Source organism: Emydura macquarii, unplaced genomic scaffold (genome assembly GCF_026122565.2).
Source record: "Emydura macquarii macquarii isolate MOO-44397 ecotype Brisbane River unplaced genomic scaffold, CSIRO-AGI_Emac_v2 contig_2199, whole genome shotgun sequence".
NCBI lineage: Eukaryota > Metazoa > Chordata > Testudines > Chelidae > Emydura > Emydura macquarii.
In genome coordinates, this window is record NW_027132336.1 from 3,056,139 (window position 1) to 3,077,078 (window position 20,940).

Sequence of the window (20,940 nt, forward strand, 5' to 3'; positions counted from 1 at the left end):
ATCCAGTTTCCATATCTGCAGCAGCAGGGACTGGAAAAGGTTTTCTGCATCCTGCTACACTAGTGTGCCCGCCCCTTTAACAGCCTGCCATAGGGGGCATATTCTCAAAGAATCAGGCAGAGGTTTAGATGACAAATCTCATTCCACCCAAAAGAAAACTGTGTAGCTAGATCTGTCTGCAATGCTTTGAAAACATACCCATCTGAAACTTTACTCAACACTGACTCAGAGACTGCTGAATTACAGGGAAGAGCTCAAACGTTCAAGTCTGGCTGATTAGTTAGGCATTTAGGAGTTGCAGGTGCTCGGCACCTCTGCAAACCAGGACACTTACTTGTTTGACTAAATATGGATCCAAGTGTCTAACTTGGAACAGATGAGTTTCCAAATGAGGGTCAGTCTTCACTGAATACATATTGACTGAAGAGTTAGCCTGGGTGATTGGCACCTGAGTCACTGCATCTTCATTCGTGCTTCATTCCCGCCATATGGCGGTAGTGCTTCTGGGGACATATCCCAATGTTCTTTGTGCTGCAGTAAGATGAGCCGCTCTACAATTCTTTCCCAGTCAACTGTGGGAGAAGTCATCTATCGATCTGGGCACACTAAGGGAATTGGGGGAGGGCACTCAGAAATATCAGCACATGAGTAATTTAGCCTACATACTCAAAGCAAAGTGGACAGGTCACCAGCTCGAATGAGAGTGACAATCGGACCCCTGTGCGTAGCCCCAAGTCAAGCAAACTAGGCCTGGTTGAAAGCACCACCAAACTTGGTTGAGAAGAGTACATATGGATGGCAGGAGGGCTAGGGACAACGCTCAGAAAGACCCTGGGCTAACTTTGTAGTGAAGTCATACCCAAACTGTTTGGGGATGAAAGTTCCTTGTAAGGCATCAGGCTGTCCCTCCCTGTCCATCTGGGAGGGAGACCAGGCCCCCTCACTACTGGGCTCCTGTGGGTGCAGAAACTAAACAGGAGAATTAGCATTTGGGCAGGGGTCCTGGACCCCTTCTGCTGGCCACCAGCATCTACGCAGTCTCTAGCCCTAGGCAGGGCGAGCAAGCAATCTATAGCTGTGGCCCTTCAGGCAAGACGGGGTAGGCAAATAGTTTATAGGTCTCTGAGGCTTTAGGCTGGGGTGAGGCGACCACCCCAGGTGCAGTATGGAAATGGGGGTGTGGGACGCAGGCCCACCCGACCCCACTGCGTCCCAGCCCAGGGCCCTATCAGTGGTAGAGTGCACTGTCACTGTGTCAGCGGGGCTCCAGCTGCAACTCGCTGACACGGCTGCAGGACACAACACAACTGGATAGTTGACCAGCTCCCCATGCTCCTTTCTTCCCCCTTTCCCTGTAGTACTTGGGCCTCAGTGTTGCCTTCGGTCTCCTTGGGGTAGATGCCAGGAGCAGCGCCCACAGGCCCTCAATGTCAGAGGCAGCCGGCAGCTCCTCTAGGTCTTTCCCAGCAGGCAGCTCCTCCCAGTTGCAGGCAGGTGGCTCCAGTAACTCCTTGGAGGCCCAGGTAGTGGGCAGCTCCCCAGCAGGGCAATCAGGCTGGGGCAGCAGCACTGGTGCAGAGATGTCCTTCCACTCCGGCAGTTCCCTCCAAACTAAGCTAGCTGGCTCCCCTTTTATACCTCCTGTCCAACCCCTCAACTTCCGATGGTGTGGGCAGGATTGTTCTGACTCCGCCCATCAGGCGTCAGGTCATCCCTCCCTGTCCATCTCCGAGGGAGGCCACGCCCCCTCACTACAGTGCAATAAAGTTGCAATTATTTGAGGCATGTATCTCTGTAATATGGACCAAATCTGTGATCAGGGAGCAATGGAAAAGAAATAGGCTGTACACAATCCTCCCAGTCCAAAGAGACTGGACTACTTTTCAAATGTTTAATAGATCTATTTGTTAGGCAATGTGTCAAGTTAATAATTAATTCAGTTTCTAGCAGCACTGTCACAAGAGTAACGATTAAACATTCAAAATATTTCCTCAGAGGAGCCAAGCTGCACAGTGAGCTGCCAAGTTATGAAGTAAGGTCTTAAAGCCAATCTCTGTCCTTAAATGCATGCAATCAACTCCCATTGAAGCTAAAGAGAGTTATGTGTCTGGACCCGTGAGCAGATTTGTACCTTAATGATTTTGTAACAAATTTCAGCAAAGGTTTGGGAATTTTTAAAAGTATTCTGCCTATTTAAACAGTCACAAAGTGGGGAAGGGATGATTTAAAAAGTGACAGTAGAAATGGTTTTGAAAGGAAAATATGCAAACATTTGTTATCAAAAGATTAATTTGTTTCCAGGATGATGATTAGTTTCTGTTGGTACAGTAGCTGAAGTTAAAAATAGGTTAGGCGAAACAAAGATTCACGTCAAGCCACTATTTTTGGTCTGATGAAGCAGACTTCACTAGACAAAACAGATATTCTTGGTCAAATTGGTTTCCACTTCCCTTCTTCCTTTTTTCCCCTTCATGTTTAAATGGAACCTATACAGACATTTTAGTTTTCAAGTACATTTGTTAAGAATGAAAGTTATTTTTCAACATGAACCTTTAAATAAGAGGTAAGAATTACAATCTAAGCTTCTTAGATGTTTTAGAAGAATTTCACAAAGCATAAATATTGTTATTGCATTCAAGCACTTTGCAAATTATAAACTTGATTAGTATCAATCATATGATCATGGAATTTGCTGGCAAACCAACCCACTGGTACAGAATTGTGCTCCAGAATCCAAGCATTCACTTTAGACTAATGTTTTTAGCACTTTTAGTTGTGCAGAAAATCTTCTATATCACAAACTTTTTATATGAACTAATACAGTAGTTGTCTTCCTGAGTTTGCAGCAAGCCTAAAACAATAGCTCTGAGAAGGGTGAACTACCCCATTCATATAAATGAATACTTAACTCCAAACTCTAATGGCAAAGCTAATTTTTTTTTAAATTCTCACATTGATCATTATTTTAGCACAGAAACATCAAGCTAAATCAGCATGCTAACCTACTGCTGTTGGATGCAGGAGCAGGAGGGTAGTGGGCAACTGATTGCTATCAAGAGTTGCTGGAACAGAAAAATATGAGTTCAAAGTCTCTTTCACAAGTTTCAAATCAACTCTGTGCCATTTCACAAATGGGAGGTAAAAAAAGAGATTAATTTCCTTTTCTGGGCCAAGATCTCAACCAAACCTGGTTCCCAAAATCCAAAGTGCCCCCTTCCAAAGAGCCAAAAGCCTCAACTGTCTCCTCTGCCAAAACATTTAGCTCCCATCTTTGCAAAACTTCTACAAGTAGTTGAGAGTTTTAAATACAAAATTCTAAGGCACACTGGAGGCCTGGGATGGGGGAAAGGAGGAAAAAAATCAATTTCCTATCCAATTAAATAAAAAGAAAAGGGCTAATTGTTCATGTTATATTTAATTTAACAACGTATTTACACTTTTTAATTTATCCAAATCTCCTACAGGATCTCTAAACTGCTGCAAGATGTGCTGCATCTACCAGAGGACCTTGAGCAGAATTTCCCCACAGAAGAGATTTCCCACCCTACTAGGGGAAAAGCTTGTTCAGCTGGTTGAGAATCAAACAAAAATGGAAAAATATTTCACTAAATACTTTTGACTAAGTGTTCCTCTTTGTTATTTTGATTCTCTTTAAAACCAAAGAGAAACAAGAAAATTAAATGCAAAATCATATGTTAACACAACATAAAATCACCCCCAATGTAAGGATGTTTAGAGTTAAGGAAGCCTCTCTGATTATAAGGCCAATCATTAAAGAATCATACAGCATGAGTTTGTCTTAACTATATTCTTGTAACTTTAAAATGGCCAATTTCACAAAGCTGAGTACAATTATGAGCCACATCAGTTGGGAGAAAATGTAAAGAGAATAATGCGAATGATAATTGGGAACTGTTTAAGAATATTTTACCAACTATCCAAAAAGCTACAATCACACAATTGAGAAAAAAGGCCACACTGGTTAATAAAAACCTACCTGACTTAGAGAAGTGAAAGCACCAGTAATTTTTTAAAAATACGTTTGCAGTGTTGTTTGCAAAAGAAACCTTCACACCTTCAAAAAGTGAGCCTAGGAACTTGAATTCATAACACTAAGAAAATCTTCAAACCCCTTTTGCACAACAATCTAACCCTTACTGCCCACTCCATCTCAAGTGACCTCCTTCAGTATGTGTTACCCCTTATTCTTAACTATCTGTCCCACCTTGTACTCTGATTTCTTTCCCCAGACCTGAAGAACACTGTGGCTATGACTACACTAGAGCAGTGGGTCTGAACCAGGGTTACACAGTGGTCTTCCAGGGAGTACATCAACCCATCTAGATCAGGGTTTCTCAACTGGGAGGGAGGGGTCTCAGGACAGGTTTGTGGGGGAGGGTTGCAAGTGCAGCCCCCTGAGCAGCGGTAGCTATGGAGATACTGTCCATACTTGTGCTTAAGTCAGCATAAGTTATGTCACTCAGGGGGTGGCTAATTCACACCCCTGAATGACACAATTTATGTTGACTTACGCTGTAGTGTAGCCATAGCCTGTGATGTCTGAAAGTTTGTGTATTCCACCAACAGAAGCTGGTCTAATAAAATTATACCTTACTTACCTTGTCTCTTCAATATAGCAAGTAGAAGTGTAACTTGATAACAATGAATACAAATCAGAAGCTAGTAATTGTAGAAAACTGGCAAAGGAAGCAAAAGGACACAAGTAGAAATGTATTGCCAGCAGCATTAGATGTGGAGTTTTCTGAAGTATATTAGGAACAAAAAAAAATCCTACAAACAGTATTAGCATTACTAGAGGGAAGTGGTAGACGTGCTAACAATAATGCAGAAAAACAGAAGTCTTCAAGAAACATTTCTGTTCTGGATTTGGGAAAAAGCCAGATAATATAATCACATCATGGCAATGAAACACTTTCCATTCCAATAGTAACTCAAAAGGGCTGTTAGCAGCAGCTACCAAAGTTAGACATTTTTTAAACCACCAGGTCCAGATAACTTAGATCCAAGAGCTGGCCAAGGAGTTTCTGGGCTTTTAAGGTATGTCTACAGCACGATAAAAACTCCACACCACCGAGTTTCAGAGATCAGGTCAGCTGACTTGGGCTAGAGTTGCTGGGCTATACAATTGGAGTGTAGATGCTTGGCCTCGGGCTGAAGCCTGGGCTCTGAGACCCTCCCCCCTTATGGGGTCTCAGCCCAGGGTCCAGCCCATACTCAAACCAATACAATGCAATTTTACAGACCACAGCCCGAGCCCCATAAGCCCAAGTTAGCTGACCTGGACCAATCGAAGCCTAGCCACAGGTCTTCTATTGCTGTGTAGACATACTCAATGTTGGTTTTCAATAAGTCGTGGAATGCTGTGGAAGTTCCAGAAGACTGGAAGAAAGTGTTGTGCTGATATTTAAAAAGGGCAAAAGGGATGACCCAGATAAAAAAAGGACTGTCAGTCTGACATTAATTCCAGGCAAAATAATGGAACAACTGAGATAGGACTTGAATAATAAAGAATTAAAGGAGGATAACATAACTAATGTCGGTCAACAAGGGCTTATGGAAAATACATGTTATTTAACTTGATTTTCTTTAACGAAATTACAAATTTGGTTGATGAAGATAGTAGTGCTGATGTAATGTACTTAGACTTCTATAAGACATTTGATTTGGTATTGCAAGACATCTTGACTAAGAAACTAGAACGATATAAAAATCACCATGGTACACATTAAATGGATTAAAAACTGGCTCAGTTATAGGTCTCAGAATGCAGTTGTAAATCTAGTGGGTGTTTCTAGTGTGGTCTGGTAGGGATTGGTTCTTGGCCAATCAGCATTATAATCCATGAAAAAGCTATGAGGAGTGATTAATTTTATGTTGGTCTTAGCTAACCTGCCAGCTATGCCTGACACAAACACAACCATTTTCCCCAGTGTCAACAGAGGATAGCACTTTGTCAGTCCATTTAGCTAGGCTGTACCATTCAGCTATACCAGCTAAAAATGGCACAATAAGGTGATACTCTCCATTTACCCTGGAGAAAACGGTCAAGTTTAGGTCAGGATTATTTAGCACATTAGCAAAGCCCAACCTGAACTTGGCCACTTTTCATAGTCAAACGAAACCCCACGTGTGCAGCAGCACACAGCAAGGTTTGCATAACTCTGAAAATCACCTTTCATTCTGACTGTGTGGGTGGTAGGCCTAGGAGTCATGAGACTATGATCCAAGAACAAATTTTCCTATTTTAGAGGGGTTTTTCCTATCATGTCCTAGCTCCTATATGGTGTTTGGCTATGCCTCAAGCCCTGAAAAATCTGTCGCTTTCAGCCTCACCCTTATTTCTCATGAATTACCTTTCATGACAGTTCTTGGACCACAATCCCACCATCCCTTCTGATCTTCAAATACAGAGTTTCAACAAGTAGAAAACCTTGTGCAGCAGCAAAAATGGCAATACAGACTCTGGTGGCACAGGGCCTCCCCAAATGCTGCTGGTGTTAATCCCAGGGAAAACGAGTTAGGCTCCAAAATGCAGCCTTTCTTTCTGTAGTAAATTAGGATTACTTGCTGCATTAGCAGTTTATTGAGCTAAATGAGAGCCAGGTAATCAGAGCTCCAGTCAGGAAGTGCTGCTGCTCTGTACTTGGTTAAAAGGAAATATTCTCTCTCTAATTGTATGTCTACACAGCAATGTAAGCCTAGGGTTACTGGGACTCAAGTCAGCTGACCCGTGTCAGGGACCTTTGGCCTTAAGCATCAACACTGCATTTTAACCCTGGTTTAAGAATTTTCTGACCCATGCTCAACCCTAGGGCCAGAGCAGACCTGGGGACAGACAGCAGGGGCTGGGTGGCGCTCCCTCATTCCCCCCCCCTTCCCATGGGAGCTGGCACAGGCCACTTCACACCCCTACAGATGTTCCTCAGTGCCCCCCCTACTGGCTTTAACCTGCCCTTCCCCACTGTTCAAAGATAGAGCTAATTAAGGCTCCATTAGGTGTCTTTTGTTTTGTTAAGTGGTCATTAGAGCTGAAATCACTTGTTGTGGGACAGCACTCCTGCCTAGCTTCAGCACTGAGGTTTGCCCCCTAAGAGCTGACAATCACGAAGAGCCGAAATCACTGAGAGCTGGGAGGAACCTCAAGAGAATGACCAGCAGAGACCACAGGAGAGAAGCAGGTGTCTGAGGAGCAGCCAGCGGAGTAAAGCAACTGGTGGAGCGATCAGTAGAGCGGCTGGTTAGCGGAGCGAGCAAGGTGCCTTCTTCCCCTCTCCCCCAACCAGGGTTGGAGGTGAACTCTGAAGCTGAATCTCTGAACTCTGGGTCTGCACTGACTAAGGATAACAACTGTGAATGGGGTGCTATGAAAGGAAGGGCGCATCAAAGGAACTTCTGGTTTCTGGCATTAAGAACCTAAGGCAAAAGGACACTGCCCAATGTACTCTGGGGTTGGTGCTTTGCTCATAATTTTATGCTTATGAATCCTGCTTGCAACATTTTCTCAAGTCAACGCTGGGTTACTTTCCCCATTTTATTAAAAGTTTATTTTCTACACTCAGTTTCTGTGCTTGTGAGATGGGAAGTATTGCCTCTAGAGGTGCCCAAGGGGTGGTATGTAATTATCCCGGGTTACTGGGTGGGGGCTCGAGTTGGTTTTGTGTTGTATTACTGAAAGGAAACCCTAGAAATTCAACCGTGTTGCTGCAGACTCCAACTGGCAGAAAGGTTACATATTAAAATGAAACTTTGACATTCTTAATTTTTAAAATGGGATGTTCAGGGAAGGTGGTTTTGTTTGGTTGTTTTATTTATTTATTTGTGTCTGTTTGCTTTGAAGTTAGACATAAAATGGAGATTTCAGAGGAAAAAAACCACACACACCCCCAACCTGGCTGCTGCTGGCTGCAGAGCAGTGAAGTGCATCTCCACGGCTGGGGGAGTAGTGTGCTCCAACACTCCCCGGGGATCCCTTATTCTTGTCCCTGTTGTACCCCGGTAGTGAAGGACAGAGAGCAAAGCAGGGACCAAGCAGGGAAAGGGAGTGGCAAAGCTCCTGGCTCAGCCCAGCTGAAGGAGGGATGAGCCCCCAGCACCCAAGTGCTCCTCCTCCCTGCTGGGCAGCTGCTTGGTCCCTGTTCCTCTCTCTGCCCTCCCCAAGGCTGAGTGTGCAGGCAACCTGGGTTGCATGCAGCCGCCACTGCAAGAGGCTGCAGGAAGTTTCTGGGCTGGCTCCCACTCACCACCCTGGCAGTGCACGCAGCCTGGGCCCCGCTGCGCGTGCAGCCTCAGGGAGGGAAGGGGAGGCCTGGGAGCAAAGGCCAGAGAGCAGAGGGGGACCAAGAGCCGCCATGCAGGAAGGGGAAGCAGCAGACGTCCTAGTCCTGTCTCAGCCGAGCCAGGGGAGGGATACCTGTCAGCTTTACTCCCTGCTCCGGGCAAGTTCTGCACAGTAGTGAGGAGACACTGGAGCAGGAAGGGGGAGCACGCTCAGCCAGGCAGCAATGGCACTTCCAGCCGCAGCATTGGCTGCCTGCAGCACTGCTCCTCCGCCACCAGGAACTTTGGGATACATTCGGAGGACTTCCAAGACCAGAGTCAAGCCAGGGCACACAGGAAAGCAACAGGGCTCAGATTCGAGGTCCAGCTTAACACAAGCTTGGACCCAAGGGGGTTTAGGCTTGACTCCAGGTTTACACTGCTGTGTAGACAGTGTAAAACACTGGCCAGTTAATGCCACTCACAGATATGCAATATTTAGGTCAGCTGTACAATGCAATTTAAAAAAGGATAGGCTTATTAAGCTCCAATTTTTAGCTGTCTAAAGAGCCAATGATCCTATCCTCTCTCCTTTTATGTTGCCAACATTGAAAAACTTCCCATCACATCAAAGGAGTCAGTGCCAGATTCAAAATAACGTTTTTAAAACAAACTTCCTTGGAAATAATAAATAATAAAACAGTGCCTAGGGAACCCACAATAGACCAAGACCCTACTGTGCCAGGCACTGAACAAATACAGAACAAATGCAGCCCCTTCCCTGAGGGACTTTACACTCCAAGTAAAACACAAGACACAACAGACAGCTAGAACATTTGTTGCCAACATTAAACAACACAGAACAACATTAAAGGTTGGGCCTCTTGGTCTGAAATAGCCCAAATTTGGTGACTTTCCTGGCATACTGCAAAAGCATCTGTTCAGGTTTCTGGAGAAAGCTAAAGATATTCTTGATGGAGGGAGGTGGCTCTCTGGCCAGACAAGTTCCTGCAGAACTGATTTTAATGCTGCTCAGATTTAATTTAATTGTACTTATTGTATTTAATTATATTAGGGCCCCTAGAGCCTTGGATAGACATTTATTTTTTAAAAAATCTAAGAAAATAAAACAATGTTACCAATTCTTGCAATACTCGGAGTTTTTCCTAAAGCCCCAACTGCTGGAATCAGAAAATTGCATAAGAATCTCAACTTCCATTAAAAAAAAAAAAAAAAAAAAGTAAGTTTCCAGCCTTTGTAGTTGAGAAAAATCTTGAAAATGGAAGGCAAGTGCACCCTAAATCCTTAGAAACCTGAAAGCAAATAAGAACTCAACATTTAAAAAAACCCATGATTTTGAGGGGCCCAACTCATGGTTTTTGAACACTTGAGATTGGCAATGATAAAGTGGAAAGAACATTAAACCTAATTTATTTTTCACTGCTTGTGCTGATTCTTTACCTGTTACTCAGTTTGGACAAAAAGATTTTTTTTTCTGGTCAGTATTACTGACATGCCACCTGCTTCCTGTGACTGTCCATTCCCAGTACCTGTATTGTTTGGGATTGGCATGTTATCATCATAGCCCATATATCCTGAGAAGATGCAAAATCTGATTTGAAAATTGTAACCCTCTCCAGTCTAAGAAATCCCCCTGAAAAGAACAAGAGCCCTCCCTAAAAGTGAAAGCACCGTCACAGTCAAATGCAGAAATCAGAGTTTCCCTACCTGCACTCATCTACTGCAAGCCATTTGGAGGGGAAAGGAATCAACAGAGCTCTAATTAACTTTTATATTTTGGATCTAATACATATACCTGCCCCAAATCTGACTGCTGTTGGGAAAAAAGTTTACTGTGATTGCCTCATTTCTGTAAAGTATGTATTGTATGAATACTCCTCTGCACACGAGCCAAACAAGACAGAACTTTGCAAATGTAATAATTTAACAAGTAAAGCAGTTGCAACACCTGCCTTACAGGCTGTAACATGTATTTTATCATTACAGGCTTGGCCAGCCATCACGTTCTAATTACGTGCACTTACAGAGCATCTTTTGTTAAAGGATTCTTAAGTCATAACACCCCTGTGAAGGAGAGTGGTCTTCTCTAGTGTGCACATTGTTACATAATACTTTGATAGCTAAGGGCTAAACTGAGGCACAAAGGCCCAGAGCTACAAAGGTACTTCAGCACCTAAACCCCAGATTTAGGCTCCACTGAGATCCACAAAACTCTTGTTGAATGCTGTAGGCTACTACACTCGATACCTAAGCTTTCAGGGCAAAATTCCCTCAGAGCCTACGTTTCTGCCTCTGGGTGTGTGCAATGCTGCCTCAGTAGGCATCTGTCTCCCACCTAAGCCCAAATGCCTAAGTTGCATTCAGGGTCCAATCCAGTAGACGTTCTCAGAAATGGTGCTGGTGCCCATCTTATAACTTTCAGCCCAGTGGTTTGAGCACTTGCCTGGAATGCAGGAGACTCAGGTTCAGTTCTCCGCTCACTGCCACAGAGGAAGCAAAGGTTTGAACAGGAGTCTTCCACCTCTCAGGAGAGGGCTCTAACCACTGGGTTATGGGATATTCTGATGTGGGTTTCCCTCAGTCTCTCCTGTTGAAGCTATTCCACTGTGGCTAAATAATGAAAGTGTGATGGGAGCAGATCCTATCTCCCACACCTCCCAGGTGGGTGCCCTAATCACTGGTCTACAAGTCATTCCCCCTCTCTCTGGCCTACTGACTATTTAACTACTTACCTCACAGAAACAGTCACTGAGCCAGAGAATGACTCTGTAGTAGGCACCTATCTCTGCAAGAGTGAAAGGACTTAAGACACACCTCTCCCATTGGCTATCTTAGGTAACTTACCATGTTGGTTTTAGTAGACCACCTTGTGGATTGCAGTGTTCCTGTGATTTTCCTAAGTCCCCTTCTGGATCTGGGCCAAAGTGGCTTTTCCCAGGGTTACGCACAGGGGCCCAGGTACCACAATACACACTATCAATGCCTAAACAGACTAAATTCATCAAGTCACCAGCAGCGCAAAGAATAGAACCCAAGGACTCCTGTCTTCCAGTCCCCTGATAACACCACTGGACATTATTTCTTTAGAGAATTCCTCAGAGAGCAGATGCACATTTACATTATAGAAGCAGGAAAAGAAAACAGTTATAGACAGAATTATCCTTGCGCCCCAAGCACATTAATTCCCAACAAGACACAAAGATATTTTATTTCAACTGTGGATGCTGCATCTTTGGAACAGAAGTAGTTCCGCAGGTTGTAGGTGGTCAATGGTCTACATACTGAGAGCCAATGTCATATATAATTGAAATAAAGCAGCAGCTTTCAGAAACCTTTTGAACTAGTCTCTGCTTGAAGTTATTTCTAACTATAAACAGGACTCCTTCCAGCTCTGGCCTTTCTTGAGTTTCAGGGCCTTTTGAATCGGTTGTAACTCCATAAGGCTACTATTTGATGTCTGTTCACTCCACCATCAACTGCCCACAGAGTTGATCAGGATCCATTCAGTGGCATGATAGATGGCTAAGTTTAGAAGTGGCCAAAAGTGCAATCATACATGGGCAATTATTTAGTCCCGCTCCTTATAATCTGTTTTTTGACTTGCCAGAGCCTATGCATTCCAGTTTCCTTTTCGCTGGGCTAAGAATGACAGGAGACAAGAACCTCTTGAGGAAGAACTCTAGAAGAGAAGCTCTAACAAGTCAAGTTTACTACCACAGCAAATTACCATAGGAATTCAAGCTATTCCCCTTCCCCACCCCTCACTTGTCTCAAAGCAAAATCTGCATGAGATGAACATACTAGTCTTTCAGAGAGTAGATTTTAGCCCTGATCTGAACTATAAACTCATGTCGGTATAATAACATTGCTCAGGGTTATTGAAAATCCGCACTCCTGAGCATCATAGTTATAGTGACTGAACTCCCAATATAGACAGTGCTATGTTGACATGAGGGCTTTTCCTGTCAACATAGCTACCGCCAGAGGTGGAGTACCTATGCCTATCAGCACAGGTAGTGTCTTCACTATGTCCTACAGCAGTGCAGCTATACCAGTGTAATTGTGCCACTGCAGTGCTTTAAGTGTAGACAAGTCTTTCGTTTCTAAATAGGAGGTTTGCTGAGCAGATTTGTTGCGATACTGCAACTTCTTTAACCTTTTCTAACCAGGTTACCAAAAAAAAAAAAGTCTGTTTGTTTCTGCCAAAGTATTAATGGCCTGATTTATGGCTGAGCACCTCCAGACACCGTATTGACTGTACTGAGACCCTCAGAACCTCTACAAAAACAAAATAAATTGGGTCATTACTCAAATTCACAGCAACGGAATAAATCTATTTGCTTATCTATGCTAACTGATTTAAGAAGGCTGGGAGAGAAGGAAAAGAAGGAAAACATTTAGTATAATGTTTCCATGGGGAAAATGCCTCTGGATTGCCCCCAAATTATTACTCTGAACTGTTGAAATTCACCCCCTGCCTGGGAAAAAGTAGTTTTTACAAAATTCCTGCATGTGCTCCATGAAATATGGGGCAATCCACCTCTATAACCTCATCCTCTTTGATGGTATTTTTCTCAGGCACACATCCCTATCTATTTGCACTTATAAATAGAAAAGTTTATGGTGAGGGTTCTAGCATTTTAAAAGGCAAGTTTTGAAGGACAACTGCAAAAAAATCTTCAAGTTTGGCTTCACAAAATATCTTGGAGGCATTATACTGCCTCTAGAGTTGATGATACATTGAAAGTTCCACTGTTAGACTTAGTTTGACCTCCCCTCCAACTTTTTGTCTGAGCAAACAATTTGAAGATTTGTGTGTAATGTAAGTTAGGAGAAGAATTTTCTTCTGAAAATTTCATAGCACTAGGGAACCAGAGTGGCTGAAGTGGAAGACAGAAAAGAATACAGACGAGACTTTTCAGGGACACAAAGTCCATCCATTCCAGAAGATGCCATGGTATCCTCTTGCTCTTAGGATACCCCTTTGGGGAACGGTAGCCCATTTATTACGACAAGACAGGTAATAGTAATGGGGGATCTGATCATTAGAAATACAGATAGTTGGGTTTGTGATGCCCAGAAGAACTGCAACATGAATTATCTGCTGGTTGCGAAAGCTGCAGATCTCTTGAGACATCTAGATAGACTTATGTGCAGTGCTGGGGAAGAGCTGGTGGTCCTGGTATATAAAGGCACCAATGACATAGGGAAAGGTAGGAGAGAGGTCCTGGAGACCAAATTTAGGCTGCGGAGTAAGAGATTAAGTCCAGGACCCACATGGTGGCATTCGCTGAAGTTCTTCCAATTCCATGCACATGGCCAGATGGAGAGTCAGAACTGCAGGGTTTCAATGAGTGGATGAGAAGATAGTGTTGGGGTGAGGGATTTAGGTTTATTAGAACAGGGGGACCTTTTGGGAAAGTTGGAGCCTATACAGGAAGGATAGGCTCCACTTAAACCAAAATGGAACCAGATTGCTGGCATGCAAAATATAAAGCTTGCAGGAGAGTTTTTAAACTAAGGGCTGGGGGACAGTTGGCAGAGGAGCACACAGTTTGGGTAGAGACATCAAGTAGGGGAGGATTTATTAAAGGGGATATTCTATATCCTAGTAAAGAGGAGAAGATAGAAATTGATAAAATACAGGTATGAACTGAAGAGAAACAGTCAAACGAAAGAGTCCCATTCAATTACATCGCATGTAGGCAGACAGCTAAATATTGACAAATGTTATAAGTGCTTGCATACAAATGCTATGGGTGAACCTAAGTAACTGGTGTGATGCTGGCTGAATTAGGGGGAATTTATTTAACATCAATATTTGATAATTACAATAATTCATATGATATATGCCATGTCAGGTACCGTTAGAAAGGTTATTATTTGCTAAGTATGATGATATTGTTTATGTGTGTGTGTCATATTTGTATTGAAAGTTATGGATATGTTTGATATATCTATATTTCAACTTGTGCTGTGTTTTTGAGCAACACCCCAGACAGGATGGCTGCAGCACTAGCCTGCTTTATGGCCCGTTAATGAAACTCACAGATACAATGAGCCCAGGGGGAGAAGCCAGGGATACATCTGATGAATCACCAGGACTTACTCATGTGACCCTGGACTCCATCTTATTCCTGTAAATTTCTACAAGCAGCATGGCCAATGGACATAAAAGGCAACTGCACCACATCCAGTTGGTCTTTACATCAGTCTTCGGTCAGTTTTTAGCCTTCACCTCTGGATCAACTCATCTGCAAATGAAGCTGTGAAACAAAGGACTGAGACCCATTCAGGTACTGGATATACAACAGAGGAACTATACAAGCCTGCACACTCCACAATTCTGCTGAAAACCTGATTATATATATAGACTTTTAAATCATTTGTATGTATCTGATTGCTTTAATCATTTAACATTTATCTTATAGTTTGTTTCTTTCCTTTTATAATAAACCTCTAGTTGTAGTTACTAAAGACTTGGCTGGCAGTGTGGTATTTTGGGTAAGATCCAAACTTATATTGATCTGGTAATGTGGCTGACTGACCCTTTGGGGTCAGGAGAACCTTTTTGGTAAAGAGCATAGAGTTTTAAATAACTTCTCTCTTTACAGGACCTAGTGGCTGATTGAGAGCCAAAGACTGAAATGCACTGTATATTTTGTTTTAGCTTCTTGATAAGCTGTGTGGGGAATCAAAAGCATTGTTTGTGGCTGGTTGGGAAGTCTGACTTCAGTGTCACTCACCAGTGCTGAGAGAATCTGCTCTCCTTTTGCAGCCTGCCCTTATGTTGGCATTTTCAGGTGGTCTACCCTAGGCACGGACGGGTCACACCTCGTATTAAGTGAGGATATTGATATAGTAGGCATCACAGAAACTTGGTGGAACAATGATAATCAATGGGATACAGTAATACCAGGGTACAAAATATTTAGGAATGACAGAGTAGGTCATGCTGATGGGATAGTGGCACTATATGGGAAAAAAAGGATAGAGTCAAATATAGTAAAAATCTTAAATGAATCAAACTGTACCACAGAATCTCTATGGGTACAAATTCCATGCTTGAATAATAAGAGTATAGCAGTAGGAATATATTTCCGACCACCTAACCAGGAGGGTGATGGTGACTGTGAAATGTGCAGGAAAATTAGAGCGGCTACAAAAACAGAAAACAGAGGATTTCAACTATCCCCATATTGATTGGGTACATGTCACCTCAAAACAGGATACAGAGATAAAATTTCTACACACCATTAATAACTGCTTTTTGGAGCAGCTAGTCCTGGAACCCACAAGGGGAAAGGCAATTCTTCATTTAGTCCTAAGTGAAGCATAGGACCTGGTCCAAGAGGTGAACATAGCTGAACCACTCAGTAATAGTAACCATAATGTAATTAAATTTGTAGGGAGGGAAAATGCCAAAGAAACACACCACAGTAGCAATTAACTTCAAAAAGGGGAACTACACAAAAATGAGGCACCTAGTTAAACAGAAATTAAAAGGAACAATCACAAGAGTGAAATGTCTGCAAGGTGCATGGGAATTATTTTAAAACACCATAATAGAGGCTCAGACTAAACATATAATTCAAAACTTTTTTAAAAAAGTCCGAGGACCAAAAAAAATGCCACCATAGCTAAACAAAGTAAAAGAGGTGGTTAGAGGCAAAAAGGCATCCTTTAAAAACTGGAAGTCAAATCCTAGTGAGGAAAATACTGCATAAAGGAGCATAAACTCTGGCAAGTTAAGTGTAAAAATCCCAGTGAGGAAAATAGAAAGGAGCATAAAGTGTAAAAGTATAATTAAGCAGGCCAAAAAAGAACTGGAATAGCAATTAGCAAAATGCACCAAAACCAAACAGCATTTTTTTAAAAAGTACATTAAACGAAGGAAGCCTGCCAAATAATCAGTGGGGTCACTTGATGATCAAGGTGCTAACAGAGCACTCAAGGAAACCAGGATATCACAGAGAAGGAAATGAATTATTTTCATTCATCTTCATTGAAACATTCTTTATAGGTAACAAATCTGAGGAACTTTCCAAGACTGAGGCAACAACAGAGCAAATTTTGGAACAAATTGATAAATTAAACAGTAATAAGTCACCAGGACCAGATGGTATTCAGCCAAGTGTTCTGAAGGAACTCAAATATGAAACTGCAGAACTACTAATGGTGGTATGCAACCTATCACTTAAATAAATCTAGCTCATGTGACACCATTTTAAAAACATGCTTCAGAGGAGATCCTGGCAATTACAGGCCGGTAAGCATAACTTCAGTACCAGGCACACTGATTGAAACCACAGTAAAGAACAGAATTATCAGACACACAGATTTCCACAATTTGTTGTAGAAGAGTCAACATGGCTTTTGTAAAGGGAAATCATGCCTCACCGATCTATTAGAATTCTTTGAGGGGGTCAAATAAACATGTGGACACAGGTAATCCAGTGGATATACTGTACTTGGACTTTCAGAAAGCCTTTTACAAGGTCCCACACCAAAGGCTCTTAAGAAAAGTAAGGAGTCAGGATTAGAGGGAAGGTCCTCTCATGGACCAGTAACTGGATAAAAAATAGGAAAAAAAGGTTGGAATAAATGGTCAGTTTTCACAATGGAAAGTGGTAAATAGCGGGGTCCCCCAAGGATCTGTATTGGGACCCATGCTGTTCAACACATTCATAAATGATCTGGACAAGGGGGTAAAATAGTGAGATGGCAAAGTTCGCAGACAGTACAAAATTACTCAAGTCTAAAGCTGACCGGGAAGAGTTACAAACAAATCTAAAAAAATCCTGGGCAATTGGGCAACAAAATGGCAGATGAAATTCAGTGTTGATAAATACAAAGTAATGCACATTGGAAAACACAATCCTGACCCCATACAAAATCATAGGATGTAAATTAGCTGTTGCCACTCAAGAAAGAAATCTCGTGTGGACAGTTCTCTGAAAACGTCTACTCAATGTGTAGCAGCAACCAAAAAAAGCTATCAGAATGTTAGGAACTATTAGGAAAGAGACAGATTAAGATGGAAAAATATCATAATGCCGCTATATAAATCCCCTGGTATCTTAGATCTTGAATACTGCATGCAGATATGGTCACCTCATCTCAATAAAAGATATCTTAGAAGTGGAAAAGGTACAGAGAAGAACAACAAAATAATTAGGAGTCTGAAACAACTTCCATATGAGGAGCAATTAAAAAGACTAACTGTTCATCTTAGAAAAGAGATGACTAAGAGGGATATGATAGAGGTCTATAAAATCACGAATGGTGTGGAAAAAGTGAATAGGGAAGTGTTATTCCCCCTTTCATGGAACACAAGAACCAGAGTTTACCCAATAAAATTAATAGGCAGCAGGCTTAAAACAAAAGTAAGTATTTCTTCACACAACAGCCAACCTGTGGAACTCTTTGCCAGGGGATGCCGTGAAGGCCAAAAATATAACTGGGTTCAAAAAAGAATCAAATAAGTTCATAGAGGATATCTCCATCAATGGCTATAAGCTTTTGGGGTCCCTAAGCCCATGACTGACAGACAGAGGATGGAACACTCGGTAATTGCCCTGTTCTGTTCATTCCCTCTGAAGCATTTGACACTAGAAGACAGGATACTGGGCTAGATGGACCATTGCTCTGACCCAGTATATTCTCATGTTCTTGTGAAACAGTTTTCACAATGTAGTTTTTAAAAGTAGCACTCAGTGTCTCATGAACTCTTTTCAACAAAGAATATACTTTAGATTCCTCAACTTCCACAATGGATGTGTTTTACATTCCTTATTTGATCTAGACACTTGAATACAGGATACCTGGGAAAGCCCAGGAGAAAAAACAACAAACGGTCATCATTAAATACATCCAGGTCATGGAAAATGGTGGACATATATATATGTGAAAGAGAGAGTTTAAAAGGTACACACTCCATTCAGCATTATCATTAGAGCAGGTGGCTAGCATTCCTCCATACCCTCCCCCAAAAGCCTCCTTTCAACCCATGCACACATCACCCCAGCTTTTCCATGACTCCATTCAATCTCCTACACCCCAGCTCTCTCCCATAGACTCCTGTAACACCCTGGTTTGCCCCAACCCACCATACCAACACAGCATTTAGAGGCAACTCTGAAGTGCCTCCCTTAAGAGACATATTTAAAAGAGAGTGAGGCTCCAAGGAAGTTACAAGCATTGCTGGCAATTTAGAGAGGGATCAGCAGGCCACAAAGACCTGGGACCTATCAGAATGTTTTTCCCCAACACGGATGGGCCTGTGGGTTTAACACACTTTTTCCCTTGGACTTGTGAAGGTTAATCCATGGCCCTAAAAGGTTTAACACGTTTCTGACTTGTTAGATCCCTCAGTGTTGCAACATCAACAGAAACCCTTTTGTCAAAAGATTGAATGCAGGGTGGAAGTACTGTAAGATCATTTGGTACTTCTGATGAAACTCTGGTGGCTGCCTAGGCCACTTTGCCTGGATAGGAAAGGTCTCATGGAGCTAGTAACTGCTAAACACCTCACCAGCATTACAAGACCTGCCTGTCAGTTATTCTGGCAAAGTCTGATACTTCTAGAAAGCTTAAGAAGACCTGCAGAAGTAGTAAGCCCAGATCCTCATTTTGCAAACACTTACGTACATAAGTAATTTTATGTATAATGGAACTATTCACATCTGTAAGTGTTGGTGTCTGCAGGATCAGGGCCCAAGCCACCAACAATTAACTGACCAGATGCTCACAGGGTTACACATCCTACAGAAAGTACAAATCTGATGGATTGCCAGAAGATCTTGTAACTGTTTGTTTTTGTCAGATATCCAGCACCAGGCAACCAGACTGAAATTCCAACAATGAGGGGACACTGTCAAATTAAAATTCATATGGATGACTCACCTACTCACTCCAACATACAGAAGAGGGGGAAAGAGAGAAACATTCTAATGTGTTTTGAGATACAGCAAAAGGCAACAAATCATACGGCAATTAATGTTTTGCATCTGGTGTGCAAGTTATGTCTCAATAAAACATGTCACTGAGTCTGCAGCTATACATTCCAGCACAAATAATAAAATTAGAAATAAGAAGGGAGATATATAGTTGGCCACATAAATTGATTTCAGATCCCAGTTCCAGATCCACAGACTAGTAGGAGTGTGGTGGAGGCAGAGATTTGCCATTCACAGCAACAAACCTATCAGATAACTTATTTTAAATACCCCTAACTAAGCACAATACTAGGACCCACAAAAAGTGGCAGATTACCACCACACTGAAAAACGAAGTGCTTTTCATCTACAGACCAGGTACATCACAGACAAGAACAGCAGAAGATTCTCCAAATCACCCAAAAAGCCTACCCATGATGACCATCTCCTAGGGGTACAAGAGCAGGTCAGTCCCAATGCTCATTTATTCCTGGGCTTCTCTGTTACTGGCAATCTTCAAATGTACCAATTATTATGATGTTTTCTGTAACATTAACATCTTTCCACTAAGAAGTGGGCCAATTCACCTCTCCTCCCCCATTCATTTTGGATGACAACAGCTTTTAGTCATTATTGATCTGGGCTGGATTCAAACTGGTCAGAGATGAAAGGACCCACATCCCATTACATGCTACCCAAGCCAGCTTCCCCAACTCTGGTGATTTGAGCAGTGATATTCACAGAGTGCACAGGCTCTGTTCATAAATGGTGGCTGCAAAACCTGAGGGGGGCTGGAAATGTGTTTAAAGCAGGGGAAAGTGATCTTCAAAGCTTTAGGGAGCTTAAGGAATACCTTACCACTACTATAGCTCTGTCACGCAGGAAAATGTTATTAAATCATCTAGTTCTTTGCATCCCACCCCTTTAAGAAGCCTCTCGGCCTTATGATTTAATACCTAACTTTCATATCACCGAAAAATGCCAGGAAGCACCCTTTAATGCCTACAGTTTATAATTCAAACACCAATACCAAAAAGGCTCAAAATTCATTGGAAAGTGATTAAAAAAAAAAGCACAAGGCACCCACTCATGTTCACTGATTCTAAGGCCAAGAAGGGACCACTGTGATGATTTAGTCTGACCTCCAAACAACATAAGTTGCTCCCATACAATTCTCCCCTCCATCCCCCCCAAATACAGCAGATGACTTCTGGGATCACCCTTCTGAGCTGCTTTGTCCCTCCCTCCATCTGCAGAGACACACAAACCAAAGAGGGATCAGGAAAGGACATGCTGAAAGGGGGAGCAAATGTTGATTGGCAGAATCAGAGAGTAGGTCCATTCTCCCCTAAGGATTACCACGGTGATGGGCACACTCTAAGCGCCTTTCTAGCATCGAATATATCAGACATGCTGGGTTGCAAGCCCTGCCGAGGATATGCCGAGCTTCCAGCCTGGACCTGTTGCCGAGAAATAATGGGTGCAAAACACACATTACGCCAACAGGTCCTGGCAACCCCGAACTATGTGCGCGGCTCAGCAAAGGGCAATGTTTGCACTTGCAACAAAACTCGTTTTTTAAGCCACTGTGAGTCATCGGACTTTCCAGCCGCCTTTAGGCTACGGCAACAGAAACTGGATTACCCTGGCAGCCCCCGACTCCAGCAATACTGCTGAGTCTGCAAAGCGCCCGGTGACTAACGCC

At 42.7% G+C, this 20,940-nt stretch overlaps 1 protein-coding gene across 4 annotated transcripts in view; it reads right to left on the reverse strand.

Moving 5' to 3' along the window:
- Positions 1 to 20,940, reverse strand: part of SH3BP2 (SH3 domain binding protein 2) — a 59,113-nt gene that overhangs the window by 37,507 nt on the left and 666 nt on the right. The window lies entirely within an intron of this gene.